Source organism: Schistocerca piceifrons, chromosome 1, assembly GCF_021461385.2.
Source record: "Schistocerca piceifrons isolate TAMUIC-IGC-003096 chromosome 1, iqSchPice1.1, whole genome shotgun sequence".
NCBI classification, from domain to species: Eukaryota; Metazoa; Arthropoda; class Insecta; order Orthoptera; family Acrididae; genus Schistocerca; species Schistocerca piceifrons.
Window position 1 is genome coordinate 352,389,983 of NC_060138.1, and position 21,424 is coordinate 352,411,406.

Sequence of the window (21,424 nt, forward strand, 5' to 3'; positions counted from 1 at the left end):
CATGGTTAAACAGAACATAATCTTTTCGAATGTAAGAACATGCTCCTCCTATTCGTTTTCAACTACGATGGGAAACACTTCGCGGCAACCAAGATCCTTTATACTACTGCATGCATTTACCGTTTTTATTTTCAGTATGCCTCTTAACTGCTGCCGCACGGGATTAGCCGAGCGGTCTCGGGCGCTGCAGTCATGGACTGTGCGGCTGGTCCCGGCGGAGGTTCGAGTCCTCCCTCGGGCATGGGTGTGTGTGTTTGTCCTTACGATAATTTAGGTTAAGTAGTGTGGAAGCTTAGTGACTGATGACCTTAGCAGGTAAGTCCCATAAGATTTCATACACATTTGAACATTTTTTTCTTAACTGCTGGCTTGGGCACATTTTATATGCATTCAAATTCATTTAATTGATGTTTCCCATTTAGACACACAGTTACAACTAAATGCAGTTTACCTGTGCTCCACTCTCTGTAACGCCTTTCTGTTGCCATACTTCAGTACAAAATAATTACTGAATTACTAATTTAAGATAAAAAAAAACTCATTAGAAAATTCACCACATCATTTCGAACATTATGTTGCACTAACAATGCTAGATGATTTTTTTTTAAATCTCACTGTACCAGCAAGGTTCTCAACCTGTACCGGTACGATACGAGAAAGTTACAGCGGTACATTAGAGGCAACGTCGTCATTTTCTATCTCTTACGAACGAACCACGACGAATACAGATTCATGACTGTATGAAAACTAGGGTTATTTCGTGTGCATTCATCCATAAGTAAAAAATTATGTTGCCACTTATTTTTTATAACAGTAATTCTCTTGGACAGATACACGGCAAAGTTAGATGAAAACTACAACAAAAGCAAAACTGTCTTCATACGATCTGTTCAACGCACAGAGCACATAGTTGACAATACGGCTCCAAGAAGCACGCAGTTCGCGCTGACCTCACTAGATGTCGGCTAGTACAAGAGCTATGAATCTTATAGCAGTGATACCAACTACGATCCGGTACACTGGCAAGCCCAAATATTCAAGACCACTTGCTTAATAGCGTGTGGGTCCACCTTTGCGAAGCAAAACAGCAACGCTTCTGCGTGGAATGGATTCGAAAAGTCCTTGTTAGATTTCCGGAGGAATGTGGTACCAGATGTCTACGCACGGCTGGCCCAATGTCCGTAAGTTACGTGCCAGCGGTTTTTCAACGTGGAGCTGGCAGCACACAGCGTCCCAGACGTGTTACATCGGTTTCAGAGCAGGCAAATATGGTAGGCTAAGCATCAGTGTGAATTCACCGTCGTGCTCCTCAACCACCATAGCGCGATTGCGGCCTTGTGATACGGACAGTTATCCTGCACGAAGATGCCATTGCTGTCGGGAAGCAATCAAGCATGATGGGAAGCAGGCAGTCCGCAAAAATGTTCACTCCCAAAAATGGTTAAATGTCTCTAAGCACTAAGGGACTTAACATCTGTGGTCATGAGTCCCCTAGAACTTAAAAAAAAAGCACTCCGTCTTCAGGCCACAAGTGGCCCATCGGGACCATCCGACCGCCGTGTCATCCTCAACTGAGGATGCGGATAGAAGGGACGTGTGGTCAGCACACCGCTCTCCCGGTCGTTATGATGGTTTTCTTTGACCGGAGCCGCTACTATTCGGTCGAGTAGCTCCTCAATTGGCATCACGAGGCTGACTGCACCCCGAAAAATGGCAACAGCACGTGGCGGCCTGGATGGTCACCCATCCAGGTGCCGGCCACGCCCGACAGCGCTTAACTGCGGTGATCTCACGGGAACCGGTGTATCCACTGCGGCAAGGCCGTTGCCCCCCCTAGAACTTAGAACTACTTAAACCTAACTAAACTAAGGACATCACACACATCCATGCCCTAGGCAGGATTCGAACCTGCGACTGTAGCAGCAGCGCGGTCCCGGACAGAAGCGCCTAGAACCGCTCGCCCACAGCGTCCGGCACAGGTCCCAAGGAAGCCCAAGCAGATGTTCCCCATTTCACAATACTGCCCGCACCAGACGTTAGACTCGATTAGGGCGTATCCAGAAACGACCATCGACGAGATGTAACAAGAAACGAGCTTCATTCGACTAGGCGACATGTTTCCATTGATCCACGGTCCAATCTCGATAGTCCGGTGTCCACTGTAACCATTATTAATGATCTCATTGAATCAAGATGCAAGCAGGTATGTGTCGTCTGCTGAGGCTCCCATGTTCAAGAATGTGCGCTGAATGGTGTGTTCCAAGACACGTGTGCCTGCACCAGCGTTGTACTCTGTCGTCCCATCTGTCAGAAGATCGCCGCGTATCGTGAATTGCACGACGCTGAGACCTCGGACCTCCACATTCCTTTGACGAGGCGCGGACTCTTAATACCTCGCAGCCTGGTCGTGGTTTCAAATGTTCAAATGTGTGTGAATTGCTAAGGGACCAAACTACTGAGGTCATCGGTCCCTAGACTTACACACTTCTAAAACTAACTTACGGTAAGAACAGCACACGCACACACCAAAGCCCGAGGGAGGACTCGAACCTCCCTCCGGCGGGAGGGGATCGTGGTTTCACCCTTCTTCAACCGCTTCCCATAGATGCTGACGACAGTAGCACGGGAACAGTCGTTCAGCTGCATCTGTACCTAACACTTCCCATTATAGCACTTCGACATTTAATATTGGCCCCTTGCTATTCTACGTATGAGGTCTGTTCAGAAAATTCCAGAACTTTGTCCACAGAATTTTTCTACGCTTACTTTTTACTCCATTGTGGATGTTCTCCTTCGAAATACTGTCTTCCATTGATACACCGCTTCCAGCGTTGTTTACACTTCTGGAAGCACTCTCGATACGCCTCTTGCTGGATCGCGCGATGCGCCGTCTGCAAATTTTCATTTATCATGTCTATCGTTGCAAATATTAGTCCTTTCACCGGAGTTTTCAACTTTGGAAACAAAAAAAAAAAAATTCCGCAAGGGCCACATCTGGGGATCACGGAGAAGACGGCTGCACATTTTTTTTTTTTTTTTTTGTGTGCAGTAGTCACGCACCAACAGGGATGAATGTTCGGGTGCGTTATCGTGTTGCAAAGCCATGAATTTTCTCGCCACGTATCAGGCAGATTCCTTTTCACATTTTCTCGCAGGTGTTGCAACACGTCCCGATAGTGTCATCGATTAACAGTTTATCCGTGTGGCACGAATTTCTAATGAAATAATCCTTCAAAGTCAAAGAGAACTATCAAGAGTGTATTTGACCATTACGTGATGAACTTTTTTTTTTATCTTTTAGAACTTTTCCTGAGCCACTGTGACGATTGAACCTTGTTCTCAACATTTATAACCGTAGGCCCAGGTCTCATCACCAGTTACGATTCTCTTAAGCTACATCTCGTTCTCATTTGCGCGATCCAAAAGCTCTTAAGAGATTGCGGCGTGAAGGTCTCTTTGGTCTTTATTCATGAGCCGTGGGACAAACTTGGCGGCAACACGATGCATTCAAAGATGCTGTGTCAAGATTTCATGACATGATACAACTGAAATGTTACATTCTTCTAAAATCTCTCGAACAGTCGCTCATCGATTGGCACGCACAATTTCCGTGACGTTCCTGACATGAGCGTCGTCAGCAGATGTCGAAGGGCGTCCTGAACGAGGATCATCTTCAACTTACGTCCGGCCACTTTTAAATCGTGTAATACCAAGGGCTTGAACACTCATCGCCGTAGGCTTCCTGCATCATTTCGCGTGTCTCTGTAAAGGTTTCTTTGAGTTTCAGGTAAACCAAAGGCAATGGATCAGTGTGACTTGAGCAGACGTAAGCGTGAACCGTGCCGTCACATCAGTGAGTTTTAAAGAGGGCACATTACACATTATTGATATGAGAGAATGTAATGTACCCACCCGGGAAATTGCTGCTTGTGTGGGACTAAGTGTTTCGGCACTGAATCGGGTGTGTCCATAACGGTTCCCGACACGCCGTAGAACACGAGCAGATGGGTCGGGTCCCCCCCCCCCCCCCCCCCCCCGCCACCGCTCTCCCGTGAATATGAACACCTCATCCGAATGGCATTGCACAGCATATCTGCATCTTCTTCGACTCTGAAGCAACAGTGGAACACATCGTGCATTACCAAGGGTATCAGTCCTCGCTGTTTATTACGGCTCAGGTCCGCCCCCGGTAACTGAGTGGTCGCCGTCACGGTAGCTCAGCGTGTTCGGTCAGAGGGATAGTTGCCCTCTGTAATAAAAAAATTGAGTTAATGGATCAACAACGAACTGAAACGGGTGTCTTTCGACGTCCGCCCAGAGCAGATACAACGTACAAAAACGAACAAAATGAGATTTAAAAAAGTGGTCAGCGCGACAGGCTGTCAATCCTAAGGGCCCGGGTTCGATTCCCCGCTGGGTCGGAGACTATCTCCGCTCAGGGACTGGGTGTCCTAATCATAATCATTTCATCTCCGTCCACACGCAAGTCGCCGAAGTGGCGTCAAATCGAAAGACTTGCACCAAGCGACGGTCTATCTACATCTACATCTACATCTACATTGATACTCCGCAAGCCACCCAACGGTGTGTGGCGGAGGGCACTTTACGTGCCACTGTCATTACCTCCCTTTCCTGTTCCAGTCGCGTATGGTTCGCGGGAAGAACGACTGTCTGAAAGCCTCCGTGCGCGCTCTAATCTCTCTAATTTTACATTCGTGATCTCCTCGGGAAGTATAAGTAGGGGGAAGCAATATATTCGATACCTCATCCAGATACGCACCCTCTCGAAACCTGGCGAGCAAGCTACACCGCGATGCAGAGCGCCTCTCTTGCAGAGTCTGCCACTTGAGTTTATTAAACATCTCCGTAACGCTATCACGGTTACCAAATAACCCAGTGACGAAACGCGCCGCTCTTCTTTGGATCTTCTCTATCTCCTCCGTCAACCCGACCTGGTACGGATCCCACACTGATGAGCAATACTCAAGTATAGGTCGAACGAGTGTTTTGTAAGCCACCTCCTTTGTTGATGGACTACATTTTCTAAGCACTCTCCCAATGAATCTCAACCTGGTACCCGCCTTACCAACAATTAGTTTTATATGATCATTCCACTTCAAATCGTTCCGTACGCATACTCCCAGATATTTTACGGAAGTAACTGCTACCAGTGTTTGTTCCGCTATCATATAATCATACAATAAAGGATCCTTCTTTCTATGTATTCGCAATACATTACATTTGTCTATGTTAAGGGTCAGTTGCCACTCCCTGCACCAAGTGCCTATCCGCTGCAGATCTTCCTGTATTTCGCTACAATTTTCTAATGCAGCAACTTCTCTGTATACTACAGCATCATCCGCGAAAAGCCGCATGGAACTTCCGACACTATCTACTAGGTCATTTATATATATTGTGAAAAGCAATGGTCCCATAACACTCCCCTGTGGCACGCCAGAGGTTACTTTAACGTCTGTAGACGTCTCTCCATTGATAACAACATGCTGTGTTCTGTTTGCTAAAAACTCTTCAATCCAGCCACACAGCTGGTCTGATATTCCGTAGGCTCTTACTTTGTTTATCAGGCGACAGTGCGGAACTGTATCGAACGCCTTCCGGAAGTCAAGAAAAATAGCATCTACCTGGGAGCCTGTATCTAATATTTTCTGGGTCTCATGAACAAATAAGGCGAGTTGGGTCTCACACGATCGCTGTTTCCGGAATCCATGTTGATTCCTACATAGTAGATTCTGGGTTTCCAGAAATGACATGATACGCGAGCAAAAAACATGTTCTAAAATTCTACAAGAGATCGACGTAAGAGATATAGGTCTATAGTTTTGCGCATCTGCTCGACGACCCTTCTTGAAGACTGGGACTATCTGTGCTCTTTTCCAATCATTTGGAACCCTCCGTTCCTCTAGAGACTTGCGGTACACGGCTGTTAGAAGGGGGGCAAGTTCTTTCGCGTACTCTGTGTAGAATCGAATTGGTATCCCGTCAGGTCCAGTGGACTTTCCTCTATTGAGTGATTCCAGTTGCTTTTCTATTCCTTGGACACTTATTTCGATGTCAGCCATTTTTTCGTTTGTGCGAGGATTTAGAGAAGGAACTGCAGTGCGGTCTTCCTCTGTGAAACAGCTTTGGAAAAAGGTGTTTAGTATTTCAGCTTTACGCGTGTCATCCTCTGTTTCAATGCCATCATCATCCCGTAGTGTCTGGATATGCTGTTTCGAGCCACTTACTGATTTAACGTAAGACCAGAACTTCCTAGGATTTTCTGTCAAGTCGGTACATAGAATTTTACTTTCGAATTCAATGAACGCTTCACGCATAGCCCTCCTTACGCTAACTTTGACATCGTTTAGCTTCTGTTTGTCTGAGAGGCCATTATTATTATTATTACGGCTCAGGTTACGTGCGCGTCGTCCGCTTCTCCGCTTACCTTTGACGAACGTGCAGAAACATGCTACACGGCAATGGTGTATGGAACGACTTTACTGGGGACAGGTGTGGTATCGATAGCTACGATGCCACGGCGTAGGTGCAAGTTCTTAGGTTGGCACTAGACCGACACCGACGACAGCGCCCTCTAGCCGGCGCTCTGCAGATCTACGAGCTCCGCTCCAGGTTAAGCCCATTTGATGCCAAGCAGACGACCAAGCAACATTGTTTCTATTTCACAGTGGGCGAGCCACTAGTTTTAACTTTGTAACTTGATGTACAGCTTCGCACCTACGTGCTCATCTCATCCCAAGTTAAGTAAAACCACTTTTAATTGCAGTACCGAAGCATTTTCACCTTTTCCTGCTCCTACTCACTTCCTACATTGGCCTACCCTTCAGTTTACAAGAGCAGACCCACGCGCCGCCTTCCAGGCGGGATACAAAAACAGGAATGGCCACCGATGGTGCTTTCGGACGGATCCAGGTTCTGTTTGTTTGAAAATGATGGCCACATTTTGCTTCGGCGCAGATAGGGAGAGTGGTGTCACAGTGACTGCATTCGCGAAAGACATACAATGTCAGCTCAAGGCCTTGGCGTGGGGTGCTACTGCGTAAAATCACAAATCACAACGGGGCGTGTCCAGGACACTGTGACCCACGTGAATGACATCCTGCGACCCGTAGACATAACCTTTCTGTGTAACACTTCCAGGAGTCATTTTTCAGCAAGAGAGTGTACAATCACATGTTGCTGCACGAAATCGTGCCTCTTTCGTATCACAAAATTGGTTCAAATGGCTCTGAGCACTATGGGACTTAACTTCTGAAGTCATGAGTCCCCTAGAACTTAAAACTACTTAAACCTAGCTAACCTAAGGACATCTCACACATCCATGCCCGAGGTAGGATTCGAACCTGCGACCGTAGCGGTCGCGCGGTTCCAGACTGTAGTTGGTATCACAGAATGTCAGCTTTTGCTCTGGTCTGCCAGATCACCAGACTTGTCGCCAGTTGAAAATGTGTGGCATATGGTGAAATGACGTGTGCAGCGCAGTGGCCCAATGCCGACCACCACAGATGAACTTTGGCCCTGGCTGACTGCACCATGGATGACTATCCGTCAGGACGCCATTCGCGCCTTATAAGCATCGATGCTATCACGCATGGAACAAGTTATCAGTTCCCATGGCGAACCCTGTGCCTGCTAGGACACAGGCTCCACCGAGGTGACTGAAATGCTAATCATCTCTGCAGAACATACTAACGTACATGTCCTGTGAATACGAGCGTCCTATCTTTAGTCGTTCAATGTATTCCGTTTTTTTCCCGAACTTAGGTGTACATACCTTTCGAAGGCGTATTGTACAATACTCTCGAACTATGCCTATTGGTAATAAACATTTTCACCGAGCGAGGTGGCGCAGTGGTTAGCACACTGGACTCGCATTCGGGAGGACGACGGTTCAATCCCGTCTCCGGCCATCCTGATTTAGGTTTTCCGTGATTTCCCTAAATCGTTTCAGGCGAATGCCGAGATGGTTCCTTTGAAAGGGCACGGCCGATTTCCTTCCCAGTCCTTCCCTAACCCGAGCTTGCGCTCCGTCTCTAATGACCTCGTTGTCGACGGGACGTTAAACACTAACCACCACCATAAACATTTTCGGTCCTGGTGGTGAACTGTTCTTGTTGACAGCACAAGTAATTTGAAATCTGCTTTTTTTGTAGCTCTTGTTAAACAGAAATATCTTCCAACAATTCTTTGCTTTCACAGGAGATTTTCTGTGCATTCTAGGGCATTACACCACTAATAGACACCAATACGTACCATCAGCAGATATATCTGTAAAAACCGTCTCAAGGTGATTTTTTCAAATACAAAACCGGTTATGGCGCATCTTTCAACGGAGGTTTCAAACAAATTCTTGGCTGGTTGGTGTTTCATAAATTTCACATACATTATATTATAGCTGCATTTCCCAACGCATTTGTTGATGACAACTTAACGAAAGACATATAACCTGGCACAAGTGAAGAAACCTACACCTTAAAGATTGGATTCACTGGGATGAGTGTCCTTGGAAGGGGTCATTTCTTGATATACGAAACACTGTTGTAACGCCTGAATTACACATTACTAGCCTCCCACTTAATTAAACCACACATCACCTCGTATCTAAAGTGAATAAAAATACATATTCCCAAGGCGTTAATGAAGCGGTTTCCAATTACCAGCAACGACTTTATCGCGATAAGAAAACAAAGAACAAAAGTAATCTTGCCCCCAGACAAGGCAATGCAAGTAACGAGGCGCAGATAAGAGCAAAATAATAGGACAGCGCGCAGCTGCATTGTTCAGCCGCAGGGTTAATCGCTTGTGACCGCGCTTGATACTGCTGCCACATGATACGGACATCCGTTCCACTCTGCAGTGTACCGCTGCACTGTGCGAAAACCCAGAAGGCATCGAGTCGTGTGTACTCTTGTGAGCTAGTGTTGCCTGCAGGATTACTCTGTAATTCACAATTAAGCGCCTGGTAGGAGGTTCATCGAACCACCTTCAAGCTATTCCTCTACCGTTCCACTCTCGAACGGCATGCGGAAAAAACGAGCACTAAGATCTTTACGTGCTAGCTTTAAATTCTTCTATTTTATCGTGTGATCATTTCTCCCTATGTAGGTGAGCCCCAACACAACATTTTCGCAATTGGAGGTGAAAATTGATGATTGAAATACCACGGGAAGTTTCTAGCGCAACGAAAAATCTATTTATTTTAATGGCTGTGGCAGTCACCCGCTATTTCGCGACAATACAAAACGATCTGCACTTCTTTGAACTTTGTCGACGTGCTCCGTGAATCCTGTGTGATGCTGATCCCACACCGCACAGCAATACTCCGGTAGAGGCTGGACAAAGGTGGTGTAAGGGGTCTCTTTAGTAGACCTGCTGCATTTTGTGTTGTTTGCATTTCTCAGCGTATTACCAACGAAGTATCACCTCACCTCTCAATTCATTTTTGCCTGTTCTGTACGACAGGAAAGTGTACTAGTGCATGCCTGAGATTGCTCCACAGGGAAAATGAAGACGGGCAGCACAGTTAAGAGCACGAGGCCTAGAAAAACGAACGGCAAATAACAGCTTTAGCGTTCCAACGATTCACCTCGCATTGTTTTTTTATAACTTTTAGTGTAACTTAAGCAAGAAAGTTTTATTTTTCGTTCACCGAGTCTTAGTTACTGTTGTGGCACGCTTCGTCAATGGGTTTTGAAATATTCATTCTGAAATAAAAGTCAAATTTTATAACAACACCACTTGCTGTTATCTGTACAGCGTAGAATGGTGTCGTAAGTTAATTGAAGGTCTGGAACTTACATGTGTGTGATTACGTTTGCAAAACCAGTTCGATATTATTTATGTATACTTGCTCTGGCTACACTAAAATTGATTAAAATGAACTGATACAGACTTCTTATCCATACGTATGAATATCACGCGATCTCATTATGGATGTAGTTGGTCAGAGTATGATATGAAACTTACCATCAGAGTACACTGTTTGCTTGTACCTGAAGATTAGGTTTTTATTGATACTAAGTAGGAAACTTACGGTTGCTCACGAAATTTACACTGTAAGAGGTGAGGCACTTAGGAGAGTCTCTGACCAGAGAGCAGTATGTCGTTAGTTGTTGCTCGTCGCTAGTCTGCGCATGTCGACAGTAGTCTTGAGTAGTCTGCGTGAGTCGGCGGTAGTCGGCGCGTGTCGGCTGTCTGGTCTGCTCGGGACTCTGGAGGATGAGTATTGTTGTAGAAGGTAAGGAAGCAGCCTTGCGCATATCTAGTAATGTATATTAATTGTCATTTAATTTGTTTAAAAAATGCCCCAATAATAATTTTTATAATATAAAGTAATTTTTTTTAAAAAAAATCATTCATTTCAATTTAAAGATTTTATCCAATGAATAATTAATTCCTTTCACGAGTCACAAAGCATGGGCCAGCATTGCACGGAGCTGTGCCGAAAATTTTTTATGTAAGAGCAGATATATTTGCAGTTTTTATTGAGGTAAGAATTTTTGCTTTTTTATTCAGAATACAGGGCCGAGGCGCAGCGTTGCTGTCGTCATAAAATTTACCAGGTTACTAAATTTTTTTTTATTATTTTGGTGTTTAGGAATTTTTCTGTTTCGAACTTAACATTAAATGAGAAAAGAATTTTGTGGGAACATTAAATGTGAATGCATTTCTGCACACAGATTATGAATGGGAGCCAGTTTTGTTCAGAGGTTACAATATTAAAAATTCATTTAATTAATAAATTTGTGGGGAGGTTACACTTGGCGACATCCGGCCAGGATCGTATTTCTTTGTGAACCTTCTGAGAAGTAGTCATATATCTGCTCTTATTTACTTAAACGTAGTTTGCATCTGGCGCAACGCATTTACTAATTTGTCACTATTTCTTTCACAGATCATCGGCAATTTGTTGCTCTTTGTTGTAATTGTGTTTGTTGCATTTTTGCATTGTCCTTGTTTCATTTGTGATTAATTTTGATTTGTTAAAAATGCCGCGAAAAACTGTTAACAGTACATCGCGATGTGTAATGAGCGAAATAGCCGACTCTAATAATATGACCGATAATATTTGCGACACTCAGTGTAATAATGATAGTCCTCCATTTGCAGACAATCAGTGCCTACTGACCACTAGTAATGATTTTGATCCTAATGATGAGCAAACGAATTCAATTGTGTCCTCTGTTAATTTAGCGACTATTGATGACGCGGGACGTTCTGTTACAATGAACGCTGTCCAGTTTAACACATCCGATTTGCAAAATTTGAATTGTGAACAGATAAATTTTTCTAACGAAAATGAACAGTGTACTCAAAGTACGACAGATTTATTTGATTCCGATTTAGTGACCAACAGTGCACATTCGATTGGCAAACCTTCTCAAGAATTACAGAATGACCAAATGGTTACAGAAAACGTGACAATTGCAGGTATGCCATCAAACAGCACAGAGAATAGAGTAGGTAATATTGGCCTGGATCGAGTCATAGCTTTAATGATACAACTTAACGAGAATCTCAAACAACAATTTGGTGAAAATGTTAAACAACTACTTAATGAAAATTCCAAACAACAGAATGAAAGACAAGACAACAATCACAAACAACTTAGTGAAAATCTCAAACAACAACTTAATGAAAAACTAGATAACAATTCCAAACAGCTTAGCGAACAGATTACAGCCGTTGCCGTGCAATGTCATGATACTAAGGAACAATTACGTGAGGAAATTAAGGCTTGTGCTAGAAACAGTAGTGAAGAAATTAGATCTGTGGCACAAGAATTAAATAATAGACATGCAGATACAACTAAATTACTTAGAGACGAAATTAGTGCAGTCGGTAAACAATGCTCTGAAAACGCAACACAGTTACGCGACGAGTTTAAATTGATGTCAGCAGAACTTTCACGCACACTGGATGCAAAAGTAGACGCGAAATTTGACCAACAGAACAGTCAAATTGACGAACGTTTTAATTACCACCTACAAAACAGTGAAACGCGTTACCGTAAATTCATACACGAACAGAATCAAGTAAAGCGACAAGTCATGGAAACAATTACCACACAGAGACAGGAAGATAAACGTAAATTGTTTACGAAAGCAAAAACGTATGTAGACAACAATATTGCTACAGTATCAGACGAAATTAATACTATCAAACAGTTGAACACCGAATTGTGTAATGAAATTTCCGATCTTAAATCAAAAACAGATACACACACAGTAGACTTTCAGACAGTGACCGACAGACTTGAACAATTAGAACTAGCACAGGATTCCGATGTCATCAAAGCAGACGTTAAAAAATTGAACGAAACCACACGTAAAATACAAAAACAAATTAATGCTTGTGACACTAAAAACGATGATCAGGTAAAAATACTGACTGAAAAATATGTTGAATTGGCCAGTCGTATTGACGTTATTGAAAGTAATAATGACAGCAAATCAGACGATACTTCACCGATTTCGTTTAATCAAACACCTGAATTCCAAAATTTACAGCAGACGATCAGTGAGATAGATTCGTCTAATAATACATTACGTAGAAAATTGTCAACTTTACAGCAAGAAGTGACAGAGATGAGAAATGTTTCAGTTAATAATACGTTACAGCATACGGCACATTCCGAACATTTGTCACACTCACACAGCCAGTGTAACTTAGGTAATTTACAGAGACTACGTGACTTAGAATACGAAGTGACAGACAAATAGATTCTCACACAAACCTGAACCTGTTCACAAATTCAGAGACGATAACGTTGATTATAAGCAATTTTTATCCGTAAGAAAATTTAAAGTATTTAAAAATGAAAGAGCACAGGTACACGCTTTGAACTGGATACGTCGATTTATTTTTGTGCTTTCACCAGCTTGGCCTGTAACGCAGAAACTAGCTTTGGACTGGATACAACAATTTTCTTTCGAATTTTCACCGGCATTGCCTGTAACGCAAAAACTAAAATTTATTTGCAGCGTGTAATAAACCTCAGGGGATTCATTACGCTTTAATGAATATGTGCCATAGCGTGCACAGGGCCCCGAGCCGTAGCAGTGCTGTTTCATCTTTAGTTTTCTGCACTGCTGCCTTCTCTTCTACTATCCTTTATATCTATCAAAACAGCTCTTCAACTATCGCTCTAGCTAAGATTAAGAAACGTGTAAAGAAAACCTGATACGACAAGTTTTACCGAAAGTGACAATTTTTTTATTAGACACTCCCGAAATGGCAAGAACTACCAATATAGCTTTAATAACAGACAAAATTTTAATTATCAGTATCGTCAAAATTATCAGCAACAGGAACCACATTTTGGTAACAATAGAGGTTTTTCTCTGCAACAGCAACAAAACTAACCTGTTAGCATACCTAACCAACAATGTAATGTACAAGGTCAACCAAGCTTTAATGTTTCGCCGCGTGCACGTATAGCATCAGCTCCAACAAATAGTAACGCACAGCAACAAGGGAATTAGTACGTACAGAAAACACACTATTTCAATTCCTATCGCAATGCGCCGTATAGAAATGACTATCATGAGAGACGTAAAAATAATGAGCACAATTTTCAGCGTACGTTTAATAACAGTCGGCCTTACCAGTAGCAAAATCATTCGCAACAACATATTATCATGAATGAACCAGACAGTAGGTATCATCCCGAACGTAATACGTCAGGAAGAAATAACAGAACAGTTCAAATAGTTGAAATGCCACAGCATCCTCCCGAAAATAATAGCACGTCAGATAGAATTTGACTAGATACAGTGCATGTTGCATCTTCCAGCAACGTAAGCAATACTTTTGACACGCAGAATCTTGTTCACGAAAATTTTATTACTTTTGACGACAGACGTTATTTTAGGTACGAATTTTCTGGTACAACACGACGCAATTATTGACTTTCAAAACTCCTATTTAATGTTAAAGGATGAAAATGTACAACTTGCTTTAGAATTTCAGTACTCTTTATCTGCAGAAGAACAAACAATTAATCGTACAGAGGTCATTTCCGCATCACGTAACATAGACTGTCATTCCACATTGTTCACAGATACGTACGTACACAACTATAATACTCCAGACGAAGCCGACTATGACGTTATACAGATGATTTCTGATAAAGTTAAACAGAGCAGTGCAAATACAGACGACGAACGCACACAACAATGCAAAATTCTCTTACAGCAAGCTCCAGTTTTTGACAACGTTCCCGGTACTATGTCCGGTTTTATGTATGAATTTCAAGTTAAACAGCACGACACATTTAAAGCCAAACATTATCCCATTCCGTATATTCACAGAGAACAAGTTAAGAAAGAGTTGCAAGCTATGCTTGACCAAGGAATTATTGAACCGGCAGTTAGTCCGTACATAAATCCACTCCATATTGTTAAGAAAAAGGATGGTTCACTTTGTAAATTACCGTTCGGTTTAACTATTTCTTCAGCAGCATTTATTCGCGGTTTGAATACAATACTTCCGACAGAACTTAAAGACAGAATCACAACGTATGTAGACGACATTCTTATTGCAGAAGCTAACTGGTCTGAACACAATCTGATTCTTGAACAACTGTTACAAATTATTCGTGCACAAGGACTCACAGTTAATCTCAGTAAGTCGCACTTTGGCAAAACTTCTATAAAATTTCTTGGACATGTAATTTCAGCAGAAGGCATTGCGCCTGACCCGGAAAAACTTCAAGCTTTACGTGACATTACTGTTCCTACGACGAAGAAACAACTACGTAGCTTTTTGGGTTTAATTAACTTTTTTCGTAAATTTATTCATTACTCTGCTTTAGACACCTCTAGATTATGTCAATTGACAGGTAAGAACACTATTTGGTCCTGGGATAAGCAAGCACATTCTGAATTTGTGAACCTGAAAGAAGCTTTGTTGAATGCACCACTTTTATCACACCCAGATCTTACTAGAAATTTTTCCATTGCCACCGATAGTTCTAACACCGCTTTAGGCGCACACATTTTTCAGGAAATTGAAGAAGATTGCACTACAGTAATTAAAAACATAGCCTTTGCGAGTCGCATTCTGTCACCTGCTGAACGCAATTATTCTGTTACAGAACTTGAAACATTATGTGTTGTATGGGCGTTTACGAGATTTCGGCATTTTCTTTATGGAAGACATACGACCGTTTACACAGATCATAGAGCGATACAGTTTTTACTTTCCGCTAAATTTACACACGACAGATTAAGCAGATGGAAACTTTATTTGCAGGAATTTAATTTTACAATTGTTCACATTCCCGGTACACAAAATATTGTAGCAGACGCACTATCCCGTTCTCTCAGCAACAATCAGCAAGACATCGCAACCAACTTCTGCAAAGCAAATTTCAGCGTCATGTACATTCAACAAGTTGCATTTGAAAATTTCATTTCGTCGTCATTACAAGACATACCACAAGAGCAGAGTAAAGACAACGTATGGAAAGAAATTAAACACCTTTGGCAATCTAGGAATAATGTTAGCATTAGAAACCATTACACTGTACGCAATAATATTCTGTTTCGCCGCTCTCACCCTGACAGCAACAACTGGTTATTATGCATTCCTGACGAACTTGTTAACAAATTAATCTGGTATACTCATTTAAGTTACGCACATTACGGAGCCAGAAAATGTTTTCTTATACTGAGACAGAACTGTTATTTTAGCAACATGGAGAAACGTATTCGACGAGTTTTAGCGTCATGTAAAATCTGCCAGAAAGCTAAGTCAGATACGACTTCACATATTCCTCCATTACATCCCATTGTACCTGTTAAATTGAGACACATGGCCGCTGTAGACATTTTTGGTCCGATTCCCAGAACTAATAGAGGTTTTTGCTACATCTTTGTCACTGTTGAACTCACTTCAAAATTTGTTACCTTCACTCCGTTACGCAAAGCTACTGCTAAACCTGTTTCGAAAGCATTTGTAAAACATTTTCTATCTCATGTAGGGCATGTATTGAAAGTAATTTCCGACAATGGATCACAGTTTCGATCTGCTATACGGACACGTATGTTATGAGCTAGAAACATTTCTCCGATCTATATATCCAGGTACCATGCTTCTTCGAACCCTTGTGAACGATTAATGAAAGAAATTGGTAAGCTGTGTAGAATATACTGCCATAAAAAAACATATTTATTGGGACACACACATACTCTCATTCCAGGATGTAATTAATTCCATACCAAATGAATCTACTATGCTATCTCCGTCTGTTGTACTGAAAAATGTTGAACCACCTAACAAAATTAAAGAATTAGTAACCTTTCCTACATCTCGTCGACTACGACACCATGAAATAATTGACATTGCGCTGAACAACATCAAACGTGCCGCAGAGCGCCGGAGAAGACAGCAAAAACAGGTTTGTACACGCCGTGACTTTCACATTGGACAGAAAATATTAGTACGCACACATTATTTATCTAAGAGAGGAAAAGGTAGGTATAGTAAATTTGAGCTTCTATATGCAGGTCCATATCGAATTCGCAGCATTCCTCAACCCAATGTAGTACACGTCGAAACTTTGAGAGCCAGAAAAACCAAAGGGAACCACCCCGTCTCCAACGTCAAACCTTTTATTGAATGAATATACTTTATGACTTATCACACTGTAATGCCATTTTCTGATTTTTTATGACCACTTATGCAATTACATTCACATGAACACTTACTGATGATCATCGTATTTTTTCTTGGCAAGTGCCCGGCAAGGTAAGGTTAGCACGTCGCTTTTCTTGTCTTTACACATTAGACCGTGCACATTTTTCCAAATAAACTTACACATTTTATGACCACTTATGCAATTATATTTATGTGATTACTTACTGATGATTATCGTATTTTTTCTTGGCAAGTGCCCAGCAAGGTAAGGTTAGCAGGTAGCTCTTCTTGTCGTTACACATCAGACCGTGCACATTTTCCATTTTTTATGTATGTATGATTGTTTTACTGTTTTGTTTGTATGCACTACGAAATATTTAAGATATAACAAACACCAGTTGACTTTGACATTTTGCCTTATGATATCTCAACATCATGACTATTTTTACATTTTTTTTTTTTTTTTGCTGCTACATTGTGATATTCTGTGTACATTTTTGCATCTGAACACTGTCTATGTTTTTTGACATATTACGTTTTGTGTCATGCTACGCTGTGTGCTCAATTATATCACTAGAAACCAGCTTTTATTTAATGGGTATATGATTTAAATGCAAGACATTAATCATTGTTCATTATTTTCAGAAAGAAATAACGTGTAAAAGAAATACATTAAACAGAAATGGAATTTCACCATCGGAATGACCGAAAGAAGATACAACACCTCGTCACGAAGAGTAAATGGATCAGAATTACCAAGCATTAACAAGAATATACTATACACATCATATGATAGCAGTCTTAACTAATTTTTTCTTTCAGAATACGAGGCAATTGATGCAGACTGTCAGACAGAACTACACATCTTAGTTTTAGTGATAAAATATGCTGGAAATAAGGAATTCTATACTATGAATAGTTGTATAATGAATAATGAAGCGACTTTTTTGTAGGTGATAGTGAATGGTGATGAATAATGATGTAGAATATATAATATGGATAATGAAGTTTTTCTTTACAGGTGATGATAATGATGGAATTATGGTGATATGGATAATGAAGTTTTCTTTGCAGGTGATGATAGTAATGATAATGAAGTTTTTCTTTGCAGATGAAAATAATGATGAAGTTTATATATTTACTATTAGTTAAGAGATGCTATGTAGTTATTTAGGTATTTGTTGCAGTTCGTTTTGACAGTATGTCTTATGTCGCATAGTATAATGACTGAATGTTTTGGGAAAGACAGCTACAGTACACAGATAGTGAGTACACGTTTCATTACCTGTTAATTCGAAGTTCACTACTTTTCAGCATAACATGCATTTCTTCTTTCAGCTCAGTAATCCACTTTGTATTTTTTCCAGGAGAAGCTTTTCATGATACTTACTAAACCTGTTACTTATTAAACCTGTTCTAATACTTGCATTTTTTTTACCCAGTTGTGTCTATCATTTATAAATGTGATCACATATACTGCCTTTGTTTCATAACCTTGCTACAGCTGACTCATGACGAATGACGTTATTAATCCTTATTTCCAGCAATAAGTCAAAAGGAAAAATATTTTAATGCCCCAGCAATTAATTATCGATGCATTGCTAGCAAAAAAAAAAATTATCATCATTCCCAACTATTACCAGCATACAACCAAATAACGCTACCAGTTTAACATATATTTCTAGTTCTAAATATAATACAAATTTCTCCGTTGTATTGAATCCATTATGTCTATGTATTAGTTGGCTACAGACCTTGAGTAATAGTTACAATGTGTTATATTTTAAATATGTCCTATGTCACTTGAATGATGAGTTCTGAGTAATACTGAATGATGACTTATGCATTAAGGCTGTTCCAATAATTAACTCTTGTTTTGAATGATGACATGTGAATAATAGTGAATAATGTTTTGTAAAACTATATGAATACTTTGTAACTGGCCAATGAGTGCCAATAATTACTGCAATCAGATGAGTTATGAATAGCGTTTTGTAATATTCAATACTTGCTGACCAACGAATGCCACTGTTTCTTGTACTTTAAATTTATATTATGTCACTTTCATGCTATATATATGAATTAGCTCCTGTTTTGAATGATGACTTCTGATGACTTGTATCCGGCCAATGAGTGCCAATGTTCTCTGTAAACAGATAACTTATGAACATTATTCTGTAATACTCCATACATAGTACAGAAATGTTCAGTAACTGGGCGACGAGTGCCACGAATTACTTAAAAATCAGTTAATAGACTAGTGTAATTATCAATGATGACTGGCATAAGATTTAATGTCCTTCACCTTCTGACCTAATTACCAGAAATTACTGCAATATCCGTTTGTCCTGTCTATCCTCATGCTCATGGAGCACTATATTTGGTTTTTGCACTAATTCTACGTTGGTGTACCTTACAAGAACGTGGTGTTGACACGACATGTTGTCCACCACCTTGAGCGATGGAGATATTATTATGGTCCCACTGTTTGGTGTACCTAATGTACTACCAAAATGATAACATGGAATATTAATACGACATTTCAGTGTCTTGGGTACACTGATTAATACTTCTGGGAAAAGAACTTCAGACTGTCTCACTTGGTGTTGTGCTTCTGTAGAAAGATATGGACTTTCAGTGCAGCTGCGTGCAACCTAATGTGCTACAACCATGACGCAATCCTTTTCATTCCTTTCCTAGTTCTTGTAAAATGGTAAACACTTATACAGTGCGTTTAAATTCTTGTAAAATGATAAAGACTTTTACAGTGCGTGTGCACTTTATTTCACTCCATGATATGTTATGTAAAAATGCTAAAGACTTATACAGTCCGTGTGCACTTTATTTCACTCCTTGATAGGTTTATTTGTTGTAAAAATGTTTAAGACTTCTATAGTGCGTGTGCACTTTTTGTCATTTGTTAATATGTTTTGTACTCATTGCGTATACATTTTGTCTTTGCTTGATATGTTCTGTACTCAGTGCATATGCACTATATATTATTTCATGTTCTGCACTTATATATATGTACATATTCTGTGGTTGTAAACTTAGTTAATTAGGAAAAATTTGTTGCTCATGGCAAGTCCAATTGACTCACCATCGCTGCCAAATTTTTGCCCCCCCCCCCCCCCCCCCCAGTGGAGGGTTATGTAAGAGGTGAGGCACTTAGGAGAGTCTCTGACCAGAGAGCAGTATATCGTTAGTTGTTGCTTGTCGCTAGTCTGCGCGTGTCGACAGTAGTCTTGAGTAGTCTGCGTGAGTCGGCGGTAGTCGGCGCGTGTCGGCTGTCTGGTCTGCTCGGGACTCTGGAGGATGAGTATTGTTGCAGAAGGTAAAGAAGCAGCCTTGCGCATATCTAGTCATGTATATTAATTGTCATTTAATTTGTTTTAAAAAATGCCCCAATAATAATTTTTATAATATAAAGTAATTTTTTTTAAAAAAAGCATTCATTTCAATTTAAAGATTTTATCCAATGAATAATTAATTCCTTTCACGAGTCACAAAGCATGGGCCAGCACTGCACGGAGCTGTGCCGAAAAATTTTTATGTAAGAGCAGATATATTTGCAGTTTTTATTGAGGTAAGAATTTTTGCTTTTTTATTCAGAATACAGGGCCGAGGCGCAGCGTTGCCGTCGTCATAAAATTTACCAGGTTACTAAATTTTTTTTATTATTTTGGTGTTTAGGAATTTTTCTGTTTCGAACTTAACATTAAATGAGAAAAGAATTTTGTGGGAACATTAAATGTGAATGCATTTCTGCACACAGATTATGAATGGGAGCCAATTTTGTTCAGAGGTTACAATATTAAAAATTCATTTAATTAATAAATTTGTGGGGAGGTTACAACACCTAAGCGCGAAAGAAACTGGTATAGACATGGATATTCAAATACAGAGATATGTAAACAGGCAGGATACGGCGCTGCAGTTGGCAACGCCTATACAAGACGACAAGTGTCTGGCTCTGTAGTTACATCGGTTCCTGCTGCTACAATGGCAGGTTATCAAGATTTAAGCGGATTTGAACGTAGTGTTATAGTCGGCCCACGAGCGATGAGACACAGCATCCCCGAGATTGCGATGTAGTGGGCATTTTGCCGTACGAGAATTTGAAGTGAATATCAGGAATCCGGTAAAACATCAAATCTCCGACATCGCTGCGACCAGAAAAAGATCCTGCAAGGAGCGGCACCAACGACGACTGAAGAGAATCGTTCAACGTGACAGAAGTGCAACCCTTCCGCAAATTGCTGCAGACTTCAATACTAGGCAAACCATTCAACGAGACATCATCGATACAGGCTTTCGTAGCCGAAGACCCACTCGTGTACTCGTGATGACTGCACGACACAAAGCTTTACGCCTCGCCTGGGCCCGCCAACACCGACATTGGACCGTTGATGACTGGAAACATGTTGCCTGGTCGGACGAGTCTCGTTTCCAACTGTATCGAGCGGATGGACGTGTATGAGTTTGGAGTCAAGCTTATGAATCTATGAACCCCGAACGTCAATGGGAGACTGTTCGAGCTGCTGGAGGCTTCTATAATGGTGTGGGGCGTGTGTAGTTGGGAGTGATATGGGACCTGTCTAGATACGACTCTCACAGGTGACACGTACGTCAGCATCCTGTCTGATCACCTTCATTCATTCATGTCCATTGTCCATTCCGACGGACTTGGGTAATTGCAGCAGGACAATGCAACACCCCACACTTCCAGAATTACTACAGAGTGGCTCCAGGAACACTCTCCTGA

The 21,424-nt window shown here is 41.2% G+C and overlaps 1 pseudogene; it reads right to left on the minus strand.

The window, feature by feature from the left end:
• Positions 1-1,711: 1,711 nt before the first annotated feature.
• On the minus strand, positions 1,712-1,829 carry LOC124724929 (annotated as a pseudogene).
• Positions 1,830-21,424: the final 19,595 nt, after the last annotated feature.